The 21,050-nt window shown below is 40.5% G+C and overlaps 1 protein-coding gene and 1 pseudogene across 1 annotated transcript in view; both read left to right on the top strand.

Moving 5' to 3' along the window:
- The window catches only part of LOC133546177 (oocyte zinc finger protein XlCOF22-like), a 55,359-nt gene that overhangs the window by 27,652 nt on the left and 6,657 nt on the right, over positions 1 to 21,050 (top strand). The window lies entirely within an intron of this gene.
- Positions 3,535 to 18,594, top strand: LOC133546180 (gastrula zinc finger protein XlCGF57.1-like; annotated as a pseudogene).

Genomic DNA, 21,050 nt, shown 5'->3' with positions numbered 1-21,050 from the left:
TCTGCCAGACGTTCCCAGCAGACCCTCACAATGCGCTTGGGTCTGCCGGGTCTGTCCGGCATCCTCCCCCACCATCGCAGCCAACTCACCACCAGGTTGTGATCGGTAGAAAGCTCCGCCCCTCTCTTCACCCGAGTGTCCAAAACATGAGGCCGCAAATCCGATGACACAACTACAAAGTCGATCATGGAACTGCGGCCTAGGGTGTCCTGGTGCCAAGTGCACATATGGACACCCTTATGTTTGAACATGGTGTTTGTTATGGACAATCCGTGACGAGCACAAAAGTCCAATAACAAAACACCACTCGGGTCAGATCCGGGCGACCATTCTTCCCAATCACGCCTCTCCAGGTTTCACTGTCGTTGCCAACGTGAGCGTTGAAGTCCCCCAGTAGGACAAGGGAATCACCCGGGGGAGCACTTTCCAGTACTCCCTCGAGTGCTCCCAAAAAGGGTGGGTACTCTGAACTGCTGTTTGGTGCGTAAGCACAAACAACAGTCAGGACCCGTCCCCCCACCCGAAGGCGGAGGGAGGCTACCCTTTCGTCCACCGGGTTGAACTCAAACGTGCAGGCTTTGAACCGGGGGGCAACGAGAATTGCCACCCCAGCCCGTCGCCTCTCACTGCCGGCAACGCCAGAGTGGAAGAGGGTCCAGTCCCTCTCGAGAGAACTGGTTCCAGAGCCCTTGCTGTGCGTCGAGGTGAGTCCGACTATGTCCAGCCGGAACTTCTCTACCTCGCGGACTAGCTCAGGCTCTTTCCCCCCCAGTGAGGTGACGTTCCACGTCCCAAGAGCTAGCTTCTGTAGCCGAGGATCGGACCGCCAAGTGCCCTGCCTTCGGCTGCCGCCCAGCTCACAATGCACCCGACCTCTATGGCCCCTCCCATGAGTGGTGAGCCCATTGGAGGGATGACCCACGTTGCCTCTTCGGGCTGTGCCCGGCCGGGCCCCATGGGAACAGGCCCAGCCACCAGGCGCTCGCCATCGTGCCCCAACTCCGGGCCTGGCTCCAGAGCGGGGCCCCGGTGACCTGCGTCCGGGCGAGGGAAATCTGAGTTCATTTTGTTGTAATTCCATAGAAGTCTTTGAGCTGCTCTTTGTCTGATCACTCACCTAGGACCTGTTTGTCTTGGGAGACCCTACCAGGGGGCATGAAAGCCCCCAGACAACATAGCTCCTAGGATCATTGGGACACGCAAACTCCTCTACCACGGTAAGGTAGCAGCTCAGAGAGGAGCAAGGTTTGTGTTTGAGGATATTGATAGCGACGGACAAGAAAAAAAAAAAAAAAAAGTTTAAAAAAAAAAAGTTTAAAAAAAAAAACGCGATTGCATTGGGACAGATTAGACAATTCTGGGAAATCCCTTATCTTTCTATTGTGTTGCTAGTGTTTTAGTGAGTTTAACAGTACCTGATAGTCAGATGTGTGTGTTCACGGGTGTGTTGACGCCAGTGTCTCAGGGAAGTCGACGGCTGCTTTATGGGCGGCACAAGCTGACCTAAGAAGAGACTTTTTACCACAATTTTCTCACCGAAACCTGCTGGTTGACATTGGGTCGGGATCCATGTTCGCTGTGATCCATAGTAAAGTTTCACCTCTGTGAATTTTAAACAAGGAATCACCGTGTGTTTGTGTGGCTAAAGGCTACAGTTTCCCAACTCCATTTTTCTACTTTGACTTCTCCATTATTAATTGAACGAATTGCAAAAGATTCAGCAACACAGATCTCCAAAATATTGTGTAATTATGCCGTTAAAGCAGACGACTTTTAGCTGTGTGTGTGTGTGTGTGTGTGTGTGTGTGTGTGTGTGTGTGTGTGTGTGTGTGTGTGTGTGTGTTTGCAGCGCTCATATTTCCTAACAGTCTGTGACGTCAAGCATACACGTCATCATTACGTGGCGTTTTCAAGAAAAAACACCCGGGAAATTTTAAATTGCAATTTAGTAAACTAAAGCGGCCGTATTGGCATGTGTTGCAATGTTAATATTTCATCATTGATATATAAACTAGCAGACTGCGTGGTGGCTAGTAGTGGCTTTCAGTAGGCCTTTAGGTCGGGGTCTGATGTCCAGTCATTAATATTGACACCTAAATCGCCCCCTTGTGGTGGAAAATTATAACAGTCATAACTTCCTTCCACATGCTCCAATCTTCCTGATTTGTTTATTTATAGTGGGTCGAGATCATCGTCATTCTACATCCTGTACGCAAATTCAAAATGACTTTTTTCATACTCAGCACATTTTCTAAAATAATCTTGTTAATATGCTCAATAAGGTTCTATTCAAATGTAATACAAGTAATACGTAAGACTTTATTTGCACACTTAAAGAGATAAGTTTCCAGGTAAAAAATATTAATTGTTTATCTATTTATTTTCCATGCATTAATTTAGATCCAGAACACACATTTTTATATATCTTATTATATTATAATGATTACTATAATTGAATGTAAGTTTGTGTAAAATATTTTCACACAACAAAGTGTGAATACATGTTATAAAGTGTGCGGTTGAGTTATAATTGATATAATACAATTAGGTATGGCAAATGCATTTTGTTTACTTGCCAACTATTCAAATTATATTTAATATACATATTTATATAATGTCATGTAATATGAATTCAACATGTCTTATGTTAACATAAGAGTTTATTTGCTAACCAGTTCTACTTCTGAGTATTTATTTTATTTTCTTATTGAACAATTAAACACACATAAACAATGTTTAGACACATTAAGGTTCTTTCAATACAATATGAGTCAATGTTTTTTCAATATTTTACTCAGCAATATAAAAAAAACCCATCACATTAAATCCAATCCTCTTACAAACAAAACCCGTTAAAGAAAGTAAAAGTAAATATGAGAGACCATTCGAATAAGATTAAAATAAAATATATATAAATAAATGATAAACTTAAACTATTTCAGTAAATATAATAAAGGCTTTTTCTATTTTGTACAATCTTCCAAGATTGGATTAATAAATTCAAATCATTAACACAATGATAGAATTTGGATTTCACTTTAAGAAAGACACTTTTGTGTATGAGAGCAAATATTTCACACTTTTTAAAAATTGATATAAATTCACGACACGATCGGTCCACGCATGCTCGAAGATTACGTCACTTCCTGCATTTACAATTTGTTTTATGTCAGAGTTCGTGCGAAATCACGTTCTGTGATATTTGAATGTTTTATTAATGTTTTGTAGGAAAATAGATTATCTAGGAGAAAAAGGGAACAACAATAAAAACATGTGTAATCAGGCAGTAATATCGCTACAATTTCTAGCACTTTCACTCTTGTCATTGCAATGAATGTCGCACGGGGGCGCCACTGAACCCCAACATTAAAGCTTTGTTTGATATACTTTGAATTTATTTTTGAAAAACAAGACATTCTTTTATTTCACATTGTTATTCAAATAAATATTACAGGTTATAAAAGCATGGTAACAGTGACAGCAGGCAATATCTTATATAGAGCTACCTCTTCGTCCGCTCGGCTGTGACGTCATTCCCAGCTTCCGGTGTAAACGGAAGGCAGCAGAAGAGAGCAGTACTGCCTTGTAACGTCAAGTGTGCCAAGTGAGCAGGACGCTAATAAGTCAGTCTTATTATTTGTTATCCAGTTTATAATATTTACGGCGCATAAAATACATCTGTGATTCATTATTTAAGGATAAAGTGGTCTCGATGCGCTAGAAGCACTGTGCCGCTTCTCGTGCTATCTTTGCTTGTTAGTTAGCTTAGCTCGCTAGTTAGCTTAGCTTGTTAGCTGCTAACAGAAGACACAGAAGTTATCAACACATCGCTAAGTAGAGATCAAATGTGAGAGTAAAGTGTTGTGATTGTGTGAAAATGTGCGAAAGAAGGATAGCAAAGTATGAGGAGGAACTTTGTCCAAAAAAAGAGGAGAAGGAGCGACAACATCAACTACTGGACGCTGTTTTCAAGAAACATCAAGTTGTGTTACACAGAACAGGTTTGTTTACTTCTTACTGTCACATCTTTACTAACTTTATATTTGATGAATAACACTATGCTTAATATATTGTGTATAAGAAGTTGTGTTGTCTTGTGAGGATGATGCATTCCGTCTGCTACTTGCAACGTGGTCTTGCAACCACGTGGTTGTCTGTGTTCTGTGGAATGTAACTACTAAAGATGAGTTACACATCCCAGTCCATTTCTACAATAAACTGTCAGTGGTGGAACAAGTCAGAGTTGGGCTGTGGACGAGCTCCATGACATGGCCCCTAAACCCAGATGGTTCTAACATCATTTTACAACACACACATGCCTCTCTGGGTTTTCTACCAACAATCTCTAAGCAGGTTTTAAAACGTTTGCCAGCCATTTTTGCTGAAGTTTGCATTTTCCCGACATTTACTTATTTTCTCACTTTCACCACAGCATCAGCCCGTTCGCAGGACGTAGAACAATTATCAAAGGGGATCTGATTTTTTTTTTCTCCTATCATTCACAATCCATATGTAAGACAATAACATGTTTTTATTTTGTATGCATTCTAAGTCCTAAACAAACATTAGCACAATCTTGACCATCCTAATTCTAACAATGGAGTCAATTAGAGCGCCTCTATTCCGCTCACTAATAAGAATTAGTTGATCAATATAATATAGCCAGAAGTCATTTTTTTAAATGCTATCTCTTTAGAACATGCTCTAAAAATGCATATCCTCTTGAAATATGTCTTTCAATAGCCACAAACTGGAAGATACATTTTAATTAGGACACATTTTAAATAAATAGTGTAAAGGTTTTATGGAATTTTCCAGCGTGTACCCCGAGATGTGTTGTGCGTTTATGGATTTTCTCTGCTAGCTTTAGCTTCGTAGTTTAGTCGCTATTTTGAATGACAGCGTGTTTAAAGGATGAATGAGTGGTCCAGAACACATTATTTTCCGGGGGCAGCAACCTAAGCAGTGAAGCCCAGACTTCCCTCTTCCTAGCCACTTCATCCATCTCCTTCCGGGGGATCCGGAGGCATTCTCAGGCCAGCCGGGAGACATAGTCTTTCCAAAGTGTCCTGGGTCTTCCCCGTGACATCCTACCGAGTGAGGCGTTTGGGTGGCATCCTGACCAGATGGCCAAACCACCTCATCTGGCTCCTCTCCATGTGGAGGAGCAGCGGCTTTACTTTGAGTTATAAATGATAAATGGGTTGTACTTGTATAGCGCTTTTCTACCTTCAAGGTACTCAAAGCGCTTTGACACTACTTCCACATTTACCCATTCACACACACATTCACACACTGATGGAGGGAGCTGCCATGCAAGACGATAACCAGCACCCATCAGGAGCAAGGGTGAAGTGTCTTGCTCGGGACACAACGGACGTGACGAGGTTGGTACTATGTGGGGATTGAACCAGGGACCTTGGGTTGCGCACGGCCACTCTCCCCACTGCGCCACCCCGTCCCTCCTAGGTGACAGAGCTTCTCGCCCTATCTCTAAGGGAGAGCCCCGGCACCCGGCGAAAGAAGCTAATTTCGGCCGCTTGTACCCGTGATCTTGTCTTTTCGCTCATAACCCAAAGCTCATGACCATAAGTGAGGATGGACCGTAGAGTGACCGATAAAGAGAGTTTTGCCCTCCGGCTCAGCTCCTTCTTCATCACAACGGATCGATACAGCGTCCGCATTACTGAAAACGCCGCACCGATCCGCCTGTCGATCTCACGATGCACTCTTCCCTCACTCGTGAACAAGACTCCTAGGTACTTGAACTCCTCCACTTGGGGGAAGATCTCCTCCCCAACCCGGAGATGGCACTCCACCCTTTTCCGGGCGAGAACCATGGACTTGGACTTAGAGGTGCTGATTCCCATCCCAGTCGCTTCACACTCTGCTGCAAACCGATCCAGTGAGAGCTGAAGATCTCGGCCAGATGAAGCCATCAGGACCACATCATCTGCAAAAAGCAGAGACCTAATCTTGCAGCTGCCAAACCAGATCCCCTCAACGCCCTGACTGCGCCTACAAATTATATCCATAAAAGTTACGAACAGAATCGGTAACAAAGGGCAGCCTTGGCGGAGTCCAACCTTCACTGGAAATGGGTCCGACTTACTGCCGGCAATGCGGACCAAGCTCTGACACTGATCGTAGTGGTAGCGGACCGCCACAATCAGACTCTCTGAGCACTCCCCACAGGACTTCCCGAGGGACACGGTCCAATGCCCTCTCCAAGTCCACAAAGCACATGTAGACTGGTTGGGCAAACTCCCATGCACCCTCAAGGACCCTGCCCAGAGTATAAAGCTGGTCCACAGTTCCACGACCAGGACGAAAACCACACTGTTCCTCCTGAATCCGAGGTCCGACTATCTGGCCTAGGGTCCTCTCCAGTACACCTGAATAGACCTTACCGGCAAGGCATTATTTTCCCTGACAAATGTTGCTTCTCCTTAGAATGACAACATTGCTCTTACATTGATGTCAATTACTCTGATATTGTGCAATGAAAAGCAGATTTTGTTATATTAGCCAGTTCTGTGACACCGGAAGTCATTGTTGAAATAATATGCCTTATTTTTTTGTTGAGTTCAGTGATTATTGACTGGATTATTACTTTGGGAAGGTCAGAGAAGAAGAGTTGTGGTCTTGTGAGAATTTTCTCGTAGGTCACCTGCTAATGTTAGCTAAGTTTCTGCTCATGTGTGTTGGAGTGGAGACGGCTGAGGGGAGTCGTGTATGAAACAAGCTCAGCTTCCTCATGAAGGTGACGTGATGATGTCACATAAGGACTACACACCTACACTCACAAAAGAATGGCAACGTTTGGGCCCCCAGACCCGCTTTATTTTTGCCGTATTGAGGCAGCGCTTTTTTACACTTTCGGACCAAACGAACAAAAGAAGGCCTTTTGTATGCAGTTTGAGAGCCGCAACCGGAGAAAATAAACACACAGTGTATCCATGACTGCAAAGTTCATTGACCGTTTGTTTGATTGACTGACTAATGTTTTAATACCTCCGTTTTATTACCTCTCACACAAACATGCTTGTGGGGGAGTTTTCTGTGTCTACGTACCTTCCACACATGCGTACACCCACCGGAGTAACATTTGTCCAAGTTGCACCATCCCCACATTTTTTAACCCATTCAATCAATCAATCAATGTTTATTTATATAGCCCCAAATCACAAATGTCTCAAAGGACTGCACAAATCATTACGACTACAACATCCTCGGAAGAACCCACAAAAGGGCAAGGAAAACTCACACCCAGGGGGCAGGGAGAATTCACATTCAGTGGGACGCCAGTGACAATGCTGACTATGAGAAACCTTGGAGAGGACCTCAGATGTGGGCAACCCCCCCCCCCCCTCTAGGGGACCGAAAGCAATGGATGTCGAGCGGGTCTAACATGATACTGTGAAAGTTCAATCCATAGTGGCTCCAAGACAGCAGTGAGAGTCCCGTCCACAGGAAACCATCTCAAGCGGATCAGCAGCGTAGAGATGTCCCCAACCGATACAGGCGAGCGGTCCATCCTGCGTCCCGACGAGCGGTCCATCCTGGGTCTCGACTCTGGACAGTCAGTACTTCATCCATGGTCATCGGACCGGACCCCCTCCACAAGGGAGGGGGGGGACATAGGAGAAAGAAAAGAAGCGGCAGATCAACTGGTCTAAAAAGGAGGTCTATTTAAAGGCTAGAGTATACAGATGAGTTTTAAGATGAGACTTATTAAATGCTTCTACTGACGTAGCATCTCGAACTGTTACCGGGAGGGCATTCCAGAGTACTGGAGCCCGAACGGAAAACGCTCTATAGCCCGCAGACTTTTTTTTGAGCTTTAGGAATCACTAATAAGCCGGAGTCTTTTGAACGCAGATTTCTTGCCGGGACATACGGTACAATACAATCGGCAAGATAGGCTGGAGCTAGACCGTGTAGTATTTTATACGTAAGTAGTAAAACCTTAAAGTCACATCTTAAGTGCACAGGAAGCCAGTGCAGGTGAGCCAGTACAGGCGTAATATGATCAAACTTTATTGTTCTTGTCAAAAGTCTAGCAGCCGCATTTTGTACCAACTGTAATCTTTTAATGCTAGACATGGGAGACCCGAAAATAATACGTTACAGTAATCGAGACGAGACGTAACAAACGCATGGATAATGATCTCGGCGTCTTTAGTGGACAAAATGGAGCGAATTTTAGCGATATTACGGAGATGAAAGAAGGCCGTTTTAGTAGCGCTTTTAATGTGTGACTCAAAGGAGAGAGTTGGGTCGAAGATAATACCCAGATTTTTTACAGAGTCACCTTGTTTTATTATTTGGTTGTCAAATGTTAAAGTTGTATTATTAAATAGAGGTCGGTGTCTAGCAGGACCGATAATCAGCATTTCCGTTTTTTTGGCATTAAGTTGCAAAAAGTTAGCGGACATCCATTGTTTAATTTCATTAAGACACGCTTCCAACTGACTACAGTCCGGCGTGTTGGTCAGCTTTAGGGGCATGTAGAGTTGGGTGTCATCAGCATAACAGTGAAAGCTAATACCGTATTTGCGTATGACGTCACCTAGCGGCAGCATGTAGATGCTGAAGAGTACAGGGCCAAGGACCGAACCCTGGGGAACTCCACACGTTACCTTAACATAGTCCGACGTCACATTGTTATAGGAGACGCACTGCATCCTATCAGTAAGATAAGAGTTAAACCATGACAGGGCTGAGTTTGACATACCAATTCGTATTTTGATACGCTCTAATAAAATATTATGATCGACGGTATCGAAAGCAGCGCTAAGATCGAGGAGCAGCAACATAGATGAGGCATCAGAATCCATCGTTAGCAATAGATCATTAGTCAGTTTTGCGAGGGCTGTCTCAGTCGAGTGATTTGCCCTGAAACCGGATTGAAAGGTTTCACATAGATTGTTAAACGCTAAGTGCTCATTTAGCTGCTCTGCAACAATTTTTTCGAGGATTTTCGAAATAAAGGGAAGTTGAGACACCGGTCGGTCGTTTACCATGAGGTCAGGATCGAGGTTAGGTCTTTTAAGGAGAGGATGAATAACCGCTTTTTTGAATGCAACGGGAACAGTGCCCGAGGAAAGTGATAAGTTTATAATATTTAGCACTGATGGACCTAATAATACAAAAAGCTCCTTGATAAGTTTCCCAGGAAGTGGGTCAAGTAAACATGTTGTTTGTTTTATTCCATTTACACGTTGTAACAATCCTTCTAATGTTATTTCATCAAAACGAGAGAAACTATTTTGGATATTTGCAGTATCCGCCGTATATACAATCGTATCTGTGTTACTATAACCCCGTTTTAGCTGGGACGCATTGTCTTTAATCTCCTTTCTAATAAGTTCAATTTTCTTATTAAAGAACTTCATAAAGTCATCTGCCGAATGGGTGGAGCTACTGGAAGGAGTCCCTTGTTGGGTTAGCGATGCTACTGTACTAAACAAAAATTTTGGATCGTTTTTATTAATGCGGATGAGATTTGAGTAATAATTAGTTTTAGCTAAGGTAAGCATGCGTTTATAAGTTATTAAACTATCACTCCATGCTTGATGGTGCACCTCAAGTTTAGTCGTGCGCCATTTGCGTTCCAGCTTTCTACATAATAATTTCTGAGCTCTAGTTTCTTCAGTAAACCATGGCGTACGCCTTTTTGGAGCCTTTTTTAACTTCAGCGGTGCTATACTATCAATGGTTTCGCGCAGGGCGTTGTTAAAGTTGTTAGTGAGGTTATCAATAGAGCCCACATACTTTGGGAACGGTGCCATTACCGAGGGCAGTAGGTCCGCAAGAGTCGTCGTTGTGGCAGCATTAATGTTGCGGCTGCTATAGCAGTTATTATTATTATTAGCTTGCCGAACATGAGTCTGAACTTCGAATTTTATAAGGTAATGATCGGACATTACTTTAGTATACGGGAGTATCATAACTTTGGAGACGGTGATACCTCTGACAAGCACTAGGTCTATCGTATTACCGCTGCGATGCGTCGGTTCATTTATTATTTGTGTAAGACCACAGCTATCAATTATAGTCTGGAGCGCCACGCACGGTGGGTCCAATGGGGTATTCATATGGATATTAAAATCCCCCATTATAATTATATTATCGGCGTGCGTCACTAGATCAGCAACAAACTCTGAGAATTCACTAATAAAGTCCGAATAGGGCCCTGGGGGGCGGTAGATAACGGCCAGGCACAGAGGCAGAGGTGTGGCAGACTTCATAGAAAGCACCTCAAACGATTTATATTTATTATTTAAGTTAGGACTAAAGTTAAAGTTTTCGTTGTATATTAGTGCGACACCCCCTCCCCTTTTGAGGTGACGGGCAATATGCACATTCGTATAGTTAGGAGGGGATGCCTCATTTATCGCAAAAAAGTCGTCTGGTTTAAGCCAGGTTTCGCTAAGACCGATGACGTTAAGGTTGTTGTCTCTAATGACCTCATTGACTAATAACGTTTTGGGAGACAAAGATCTGATGTTTAGAAAGCCCATATTATAGGTAGTGGGCTGTTTTAAGGAGTTGTTGATAAAATTATCCGTAGTAGCAATATTAATAATGTTGCGTTTATTATGCGCAGTGTACTTAAAATAATTACGACCATATCTAGGAATTGATATGACGGGAATTTTCAGATTGTCTACTTGGCGCTGCGATAAACTGAACGCATCATAATTTGCCACCTCAGTAGAACGCATGTCTAACTCTGACGTAGTCATAGACACAGTAGAAAAAACATTTTGTGAGTTGTGTATTATTCTACGAAAATTGCTATGTGTACAGGGATCATCCAGCCTGGCGCTGGCTAGTTCTAACTTAACTGACTCCATACCCAGGCTAGCAGGCTCTGTAATTGCCTGTGACCGGGCTTGCTCTAGTGCAGTTAGTCAAATGTGGCTCAATGCGAAGTCTATGTTCCGAGACAAGAGGATAGCGCCTTCCTGGTTAGGGTGAAGGCCGTCTCTCCTCAGCAAGCCAGGTTTGCCCCAGAAAGAGGGCCAATTATCAATAAACGTAAATCCCTGTTGTCTGCAGAAGCTATCCAGCCACCTGTTAAGAGAGACTAATCTGCTATATCTCTCATCATTGCCTCTCCCAGGCAGGGGGCCAGAGACAATTACTCGATGCCTGGACATCTTTCTGGCGAGATTACAAGCCCTGGCTATGTTTCTCTTTGTAATCTCTGATTGTCTCATCCTAACGTCATTGGAGCCAACGTGTATTACTATATTCGCATAACTAGTGGTGCGGTTAGCCTGCCGTACGTGTTTACTAGACCTGTTGCGAGTTAGCTCCCTAAGATTAGCTTCAATGTCAGGTGCTCTGCCCCCGGGAATACACTTAATTGTGGCTGGTTTGCTAAGCTTTATGTTTCGGGTGATGGAGTCCCCTATGACTAAAGTGTGGTGCCCGGTAGACTGGGGTGTAGGACTAGCTAAAGGGCTAAATCTATTATGCGTCTCAACCGGTACACCGTAGCTTGTAGGCCGCTTAGGGCTGCTACAAGCTGGGCTAGTTAGCTCGCTACAGCTAACGCTAGCAGATGTGTCCGCAACATCTAAAGTTACGTAATTACACTGCTCTAACTGGCGGACACGGCTCTCTAGCAAAGCCAACCTATCCATGAGTAAAGTGCACGAAGCGCAGGAAGCCATACTCACAGAAACTTTCCGTCGCCGAGTGGAGTGCCAGCTGTCTTCGGGAAGTGGTGGTCACGGTGGCGGGGGAGAAGCTTCCTTCAGACCGGCGCTGCCTTTCTCCGCTAGCCTCGTTAGCTTAGCAGCTAGCTAGCTGAGGGCGAAGTGGTGAGACAGAGATCGGGTGATTTGCAAGTTAAATTGAACTATTAAATATGTTCGATAAGTTGTAAATAAAGCTGCAAAACAGTTAAAATCACACAGATAGAACGATACTTAGCTTTTTTGCAACAAACCATTCCAACATCAACACATTCCACTCATATATATTATATATTAAGGTTTATTTGAAATAGGGACAGATCCAAAAAACCTAGACATCTGAAACAGTTATCCAATGTATGCATCACAGTGTTTGTAGCCAAAGCTAATTTACAACACTTGTCCCCAACAACAACAACAACAACACAGATCCAACATCATTAAAACAAGAAAATGAAAATAAGACAAAAATGAGTCGATAATAATGATAATAGAAATAATACAAAGTGCAAACTAGATAAAAGCCAATAATAATAATAACAACACAAAGTGCAGGCTAGATAAAAACCAAAAGGTAAAAATTAGAAAAAACTAAACATGGGAACACGATTGCTGCTCAACTAGCCATAATTTTGTTTGTTTTTTGAAAGTGACAAGTGCAGTTATACTTTTCAAAGTGTCAGGTAAAGAGTTCCATAGTTGTGGTCTTTTTATTGAAAAGGCAGTCTGGGCAAAAGATGTTCTACGGAATGGAACACAACAGTTGCCTTTTGACATTGCTCTGGTGGTAGATCTGGTACCACTTTGCAGTCTTGTAATGGCCTTGCAGAGCAATTGGGGAGCAGAGTTATCCAAACATGTAAAAAACAGTTTGACTGTATGTAACAAAATAAAATTGGTAAAACTTAAAATATTGTATTTGGTTAAAATTTGGCAAGGTTTTCATCCATCTGGGAATTGCCCAGTTTTAATGGAAATATTAAAATGTGGTTAAAATTTGGCAATGATGATATCGTATTCTCTTGTCTAGGACTTTCAAGGCACGGTAATAAAGACACTCAATGGTCTTGACTGCTGACTGGGACCATGTAGTTAAGCTATAAGATATGTGTGAAAGAATCATTGAATTCATAAAAGTAAAAGCACAGCTGAGAGTTAAGCAGTTTCTTATAATCTTAAAACAGCCTAGGTTGGCCTTCAGAGTTTTACACATTTTCTTAATGTGACTTTTAAAATTCAGCTGATAGTCTATGATTATGCCCAAATATTTGACTTCAGGTACTTGTTCAATGACCTCATCATTAATTTTTATATTCAGGTTTGTTTGAGGTTGCTTTTTTATGGAGAAGCAGACAGTTAGTCTTTTTAGTGTTCAGGGTTAAACAGGATGATACCAGCCAAGATGCTATTTTGTCTAATTTAGCTTTTAGCTTTTCAGCAACTAGAGTACAGGTCTTACCAGATGTATATATGACTGTGTCATCCGCATACATCTGTAAATCTATATCTGTGCATACATCTGGTAGGTCATTGATGTATAGACTAAATAGTATCGGTCCCAAGACACTACCCTGAGGTATCCCTGCTTCAATTTTGCGGAAGGAAGATCTCACATTATTAATGGTGACACATTGTTCACGGCCCTTTAGATGTGACTCAAGACAGGACAATGACTGTTTGAATAAGTTGAATTTACAGTAGTTAGTTTTGAAATTAAAATGTTATGATTGACTGTATCAAATGCTTTTTTTAAGTCTGAAAATTCTGCACCGACTACCTGTCCTTTGTCAAGGGAATGTTTGATCTTTTCAGTTAAAAAACAAGTGGCAGATTCTGTAGAATGGTTACGTCTGAAAAGGGATTCAAATAGTGATTTGTCTCAAGGTGGTGCATCAGTTGTTCCGAAACAATCTTCTCCAGGACTTTAGATGAAACTGGAAGAAGGCTGATGGGTCTATAGTTAGATGTCAATCCAGCATCACCAGATTTTAAAAGTGGTATTACCTGTGCAGTTTTCCATCCATCTGGGAATTGCCCAGTTTTAATGGAAATATTAATAAGACGGGTAAGAGGCTGTATAAGGATGCCACTATTTAAAAAAATAAAAGCTGTGTCTAGGTTATAAATATCCTTTGAGTATGGGGTGTTTAGGTCATGTATGGCATTTAAGACAGTTGTCTGACTAACCTCCTTGAGCTGAAATGAGCTGTCTTGTTTATCAGGTATGTCTGTTGTTTGATCATCATTAGTCAGACAGGAAAAACCCGAGGAAAGGTTTTTGACAGATTCTATAAAGAATTCTTTGAACTCATTTGAGACTTGAGTACAATCAGTAATGATTTTGTCTCCTACTTTAGTATGTATATGGTTTGGGTGGTGTTACCCTCTGGGTTTAATAGGTTGTGTAGTAGTTTCCAGATCATTTTACCATTTCCTTTGGCCTCTAAAAGCATGTGGATGTAATAGTTTGATTGGGACATTCCGAGCTGTTTAACTACTTGATTACGTAAGTCTTTAAATATTTTCGAATCTGTGTCACTACGAGTTTTGATAAAAGTTTTTGAGGCATAATCTCTTATTTTCATTAATTTCCGGATATCATAATTTTTTCGCTTTCTAATATATTGATCAATAATGCGTCCGATAGCAGACATTAGCTGATTACAACAGGCGTGTACTTGGTCATGTTGTTGGAGCTCGTCTCAAGTAAGACCCTTTAATTCGTTTTCAAATGCAGTTGTTGATTGGTGAGGGATCTCAAGTTTAAAAGTTTTCTGATCTTGACTTTTAAACCTCGTCAGACGTTTCTTTGTGGGTTTTCTTGCAGCTAATGTCAGATTATCATCTAACAAGCTGGTAACTAGATTTTATGATTCTGTCAGGCTTGTTTGTGAAGATTAACTCAATTAGTGTCTGAGTGTTTTTAGTGATACATGTGGGGTTTCTATCTTCTGACTAAAGTCATGTTTGGATGTGAAGTGAAGTGAATTATATTTATATAGCGCTTTTCTCTAGTGACTCAAAGCGCTTTTTACATAGTGGAACCCAATATCTAAGTTACATTTAAACCAGTGTGGGTGGCACTGGGAGCAGATGGGTAAAGTGTCTTGCCCAAGGACACAACGGCAGTAACTAGGATGGCACAAGCGGGAATCGAACCTGCAACCCTCAAGTTGCTGGCCCGGCCACTCTACCAACCGAGCTATGCCGCCCCATGTGAGTTCTTTTATTTTTTTTCTGTAGTGTTTGTCTAGCCAGTTTAAGTTGAAGTCTCCGAAGACAGGTACTTCACTGTTATTCTTAAAATTCTTAAACAGTACATCTAAGTCTTCGCATAGCATTGCAGCGCACGCAGATGGAGGGCTGTATACCACCAATACATTGAATTGCATGTTTTGTGATAGTGTGACATTGATACATAAACATTCAGTAGATATATCAGCAGTCAGGGGAATTTCCCTTGCATTAAGTGAGTCTTTGACATATATCAGTACCCCCCCCCCCCCTCCCCTTCCTACAGTTCGGTCCCTTCTAAAACATTTATATCCCGGAACACTGATTAAGCTGGTTAAAATGTTATCATGCAGCCACGTTTCACTTATGCATAGAAAATCAAGATTAGACTCGGACAGTAATAATCTGATTTCATCACACCTGCGAACTAGGCTTCGTATGTTTAAGTGACCTCCCAAAATACCTTTGGGTTTCATTGCAGGATCCCAAATCACTTTAGCAGGATTAACAGTATAAAAAAGCAGTCTGTTTCTGCTTCGTCTGTGCTTGTGTTTGGATTGTTCTTTTTTCACCTTTTATAGAAGCCAGGCGGTGGAAACTGACACATTGACTCTGAAACAAAAAACGGATCGAGTCTGTTGCCGTGGCGCTACCGTTCCACATCCAATGGAAATCCCCGGTTACACTTACAAACGTTGCTTGGCGAGATCAATGACGAAACCTTACTTCGGGTTCAAGGCACGAAGGAAAAGGAAATACACTTTCAAACCAGAGCACTCGCAGTGAGCAAACTCGACCACAAGATGGCGTCATAACAGCGACAACAATACAGAATACAGATTTACACTGTAAACTACTTAATCTTTTCTCCAAGTTTATACATCAGTAACTGACATCAAAATCCCAGAGGGCGCTAGAGCCTATCCCAGCTGCACTCAGGTTAAAGGGAATTTATTGCAATATAGATTTTAGGCCATATTGCCCATCCCTCGTAAAAAGTGGTCTTATTTTCCTCTTAATAATGTTGTGAAGAGCAGTGTGCTGGTTTTCAGGCCAATTCATATAATAACTTGTTTTTTTTAAGTTCATGTGAACTTACTGTCTGAATCTGGACATTTCGCAAGCATGTTTGTCATTTTGTGTCCTGCAGATGTCTGTGAAGAACAAGTTCTGCCTGAAAAACAGGAGTGTAGCTTCAGGATGGTGAAGGAGGATCCATCGAAGAGGAAGACCAGGCACCACGGACCCTCTGGCGTCTCCTTTTCCTCTTTGACACAGACACCTCCCTGTAAAAAGGAAGAGGAAGACTCACTGACGCCCCACATTAAAGAGGAAGAGGAGGAACACAACATCAGTCCAGAGGGAGATCATCTTGAAGGACTGGAGGAGTTCCCAGTGACTGGTGTCCCTGTGAAGAGTGAAGATGATGAGGTGAAAGGTGAAAGTGAGGAGAGGGGAGGGGGGGAGCCTCCAAGCAGCAGCTCAACACAACACATGACAACAGAAGCTGATGGAGACCACTGTGGAGGATCACAAGCAGACAAGCTCTTAGCTCCACTATCAGATAGTGAGGACACAACGTCACACTCTCCTGACACTGATGATGAAGACTCTAAAGATGATAAGACATGTCACACTGACAACACTCACTTCACATGTTCTACCTGTCACAAAACCTTTAAATACCGTCGTAATCTGAAAAGACACATGAGAATACACACTGGAGAAAAACCTTATGTCTGTTCAATCTGTGGTAAAGGTTTTGTTGAAAAGCAGAGTTTGAAAACACACAATATTACACACTGGTGAAAACCCTTTTTCCTGTTCAATCTGTGGTAAAGGTTTTGTCGAAACTCACAAATTGAAAGAACACATGAGAACACACACCGGTGAAAAACCTTTTTCTTGTTCAATCTGTGGCTTATCTTTTTCAAGGAAGCAACATTTGAAAGTACACATGAGAACGCACACTGGCAAAAAACATTTTTCCTGTTCAGTCTGTGGTAAGGGTTTTACAAATGGTCACAATTTGAAAGTACACATGACAACGCACACTGGAGAAAAATCTTTTATCTGTTCAATCTGTAGTAGAGGTTTTGTTCTAAGTAAGTATTTGAAAGTACACATGAGAATGCACAGTGGAGAAAAACCTTTTTCTTGTTCAATCTGTAGCTTATCTTTTTCAAGGAAGGAACATTTGAAAGTACACATGAGAACACACACTGGCAAAAAACCTTTTTCCTGTTCAACTTGTGGTAAAGGTTTTACACAAAGTCAGAATTTTAAAATACACAAGAGAACACACATTGGAGAAAAACCTTTTTCTTGTTCAATCTGCGGTAAAGGTTTTACACAAAGTCAGAGTTTGAAAGAACACATGAAAATACACAGTGTAGAAAAACCTTTTTCTTGTTCAATTTGTTGTAAAGATTTTTTAAATCGACAGTCTGTAAAAGTACACAAGAGAACACACACTGGCAAAAAACCTTTTTCCTGTTCAACTTGTGGTAAAGGTTTTACACAAAGTCCGAATTTTAAAATACACAAGAGAACACACATTGGAGAAAAACCTTTTTCTTGTTCAATCTGCGGTAAAGGTTTTACACAAAGTCAGAGTTTGAAAGAACACATGAAAATACACAGTGTAGAAAAACCTTTTTCTTGTTCAATTTGTTGTAAAGATTTTTTAAATCGACAGTCTGTAAAAGTACACAAGAGAACACACACTGGTGAAAAGCCTTTTCCTGTTCAACCTGTGGTAAAGGTTTCACACAAAGTCAGGATGTGAAAAAAACAAGAGAACACACACTGGCGAAAAATCACATTCCTGTTCAATCTGCAACAGAAGCTTTTGTTGACGATCAAAGCTTGTAGCACACATGAGAAGACACCCAGGAGAGAAAGTGTTGAGTTGCAGTGTGTGTGGTGAAAGATTGTCTTCTAAGTACCAGTGTAAGAAACACAAGTGTGCTGGTGAGAACAGCAGCAGCAAATGAAACTGCAGGATTTGAAATAAACTGTCCAGACTTTTATTTTGACTTTCTAACAACATCAGCACATCAATCAAGTACATGCATTAATGTACTTTTATTAAATATTGAACAAAATAATTTGACCGAAAATGTGAGTGTAAACAGTACAAGACATATTTTACATACAAAAAACATTTTATTTGTATATATATGCATAATACAATTTTAGACTTATTCATAATAGTTTTTTATAGGCGTTTGAAATATTGAAGAATTACATATTTGTATTTGTAATTGTTGATAACCCCATAGATTATCACCTTTATATGATATACATATGTACTGGTTCACATCTGAAACATCTTCTGGACCACTTCAGGAAGCATATTATTATTTACTTTATACATCATTTGAACAGTTGTCTTTTATACAATTTTAAAATGTGTGACTTTATGAATCATTTGTTGGGTCTCTATAATCCATTTTATTAATTATCTTTTTTACTCTCTTTTGTAATATGATGATTGTGTTGTGATTGTTTTATATGTATGTCCCCAGACCTTTATGTAATATAAACGTGAGAGAAAATGGCAGATTATTTTTGTGAAGGGATTTTTTTTTTTTACAAACTTACATTTGTGGAAATATCAAATAAATCCAGTATTGTGTTTGAAACATTTTTATGGTTGTTTTTCTTTTTAACATCCCCAAAACAATATCAATATCAATCAAAGTTTGTCGTTTTGGCAAAAGCCAATATTATACATAGATTTACTTTGCATACATTCCCTATCACAGAACGAACAAGTGTTGTCTTCAATTGCAATTCAATATCCTAAAAATGATTTTAAGTGGTCAATTCCGGGGTTGTTTTTTTTCCAAAATGAACCCCTTTGCCTTTGGAAGATTGGAAACTTTCAAGTTCTATTTTTTTTTAATATACTATTGAAGAAATAGTAAATAATTACAAAAGATGGTATGCTGTATTTAGAATGTTTTTTACAAAAGCCTTTTATTTTTAGTAATTATTTTTATTTGCAGGATGTAGTTAATGAAATCTTCAATTCATAAAATACTTTTCTCACTCAATAAGTGCATAAGCGACCAAATGCCTTTTTCAAACCATTGCTGTACAAAGATGGATTTGTTTCTCATTTTAATATAAGAACAATTCCATAGTGGAGTATTGTGTGTGATGAAGTTGTGTTTGTAAATTAGTTTCCAGTACAACAACACTACTCTAGCCTTGACTGGAGGGCAAAGCAGGTCTAAATAGCAACCGGCCTATTGACAGTCCAGGTGTGGCCAGGTGCCAATCAGCCGCATCTGAGGGGAAACAGCTCTCAGAGAGACAAGCAGGAAACTGAACCAAAATAAGAGCGCTTACAGGAAATAAAAACAAACACAGAGGAAAAAACCTAACTAAACTGTCAGTGACAAATTTGACACATTTATTAAAAAAACAAAACTTCTATCGATATCTGCAGTTGCATCATTTTGTTAATATGAAGGTGAAAAATGTAACAAAGACCAGCATATGTTTAATTGAACTGTTTACAAAAGTTTACAATGCAGAAATTATTGATAGAAGTGTTTCATGTTTGTATAAGAAATCATATTTAACTTTATATATTAAAACAAAATGGGAGAAGGAAGGAGGGATAACTACATCTGAGGAAGAATGGACAATAAAATGGAGATATCAATGGACTTGTAGCAGCTCACCCAAGTGGAGAGTTTGGCTGGGAAAGTTTTATTCCACCTTCTCAGAAGTCTCAGTATGATAACAACTCCCCTGCCTGTTGGACAAATTGTGGGAATCTAAAGGCAAACCACTAGCATGTTTTCTGGGACTGCTCTGCCATAAAGGACTATTGGAAAGAGATACACCAAGCTCTACAGGATATTTTCAAATCACCCCTTGAAAGTAACATTCTGTTTTTCACACATCGCACCTCAGGATTGGCTGAAAAAAGAGAAATACTTCATGAATATCCTACTAGTGGTTTGTAAAAAGAGCATTACCAGGAAATGGATATTACAGGAGAGCCCAACTTTGAAGAAATGGATGGAAATCACAAAGGACATTTATAAAACACAGGAGATAACAGCTTTATCAAAATGATAAACTAGAGAAATGTACTTCATACTGGAAATACTGGCTCCATTATGTCACGCCACATAAGCCTGATTTTATTTTTTCCAATTCGTGATTAAACTGTTATTTTTTTTTTAAAGATGACTCCCTATATGTACATAGTTTTTTCTATTTATTTATTTACTAACTGTTCATATTCTTTCATTTTTTTTATTATTATCGTTATTATTGTTAATATTACTTTGGTTAGTTTTTTTTTCTTTTTTTGCTGATTTTCTGTGAGTGTTTTGCTGGATTTCAGCAGTTTGTTTTGTTTTCTTCATAGAAAAGTTGCTCTGGGTTTTTGTTCTTTTATCAATAAATATCCCTTTTTTCACTGCACGGTGACACCTCGTTCTTCTGCATCTTAAAAATAACGAAATGATTGTAACTAGCATTCCCAATTTCTAGTTTTTGGTGAACTCTTGTGAAAAATCCACTCTCATGTTACTCTTCATAGTTAATTCATTTTTAAATTAATAAAATACTAACTGAGTCCTGCTGCTAGTTCACTTTTTGTGGTGTCATTTTGCTACCTGTTTAGGAAATTATATGTTCTTAAATATATAAATAATCTTCCATATTGGCAGCTATAGTGATTCATTTATTCAGCAGAGCAATACTGTTAGGAGCTGAATTAGATGGAACCCAAGGATGCAGAGACATATTGTTTGTAGACAAAATGTATTCTTTTATTCTGGGCGCAAGGAGGATGTAGCCACAAAAACATAAAGCGATGGTGGAGCACAAAAACACACCATAAAAACTACTAAGATAAATACCAAAACTAAACCAAAAGCGCTAGTAAAGACTGGGAATAATACTGACAGATAAGATAAAAAATAAAAGAGCAAAGTACAAAAATAAATCTCTAGACGAAGCTAGGAAACATACTTCAAGAATGAAGTAAAACAGAAACACAAAATGATAAACTGCAAGCGTTAGTCGGAGCTGGATAAACAGGCAAACCTGCAAGATGCACGAGCAAAAACAGGA

This window comes from Nerophis ophidion, linkage group LG29, assembly GCF_033978795.1.
Source record: "Nerophis ophidion isolate RoL-2023_Sa linkage group LG29, RoL_Noph_v1.0, whole genome shotgun sequence".
NCBI classification, from domain to species: Eukaryota; Metazoa; Chordata; class Actinopteri; order Syngnathiformes; family Syngnathidae; genus Nerophis; species Nerophis ophidion.
Note: the sequence above shows the minus strand (reverse complement) of the source record. Positions and strands in the feature narration are given on the sequence as shown.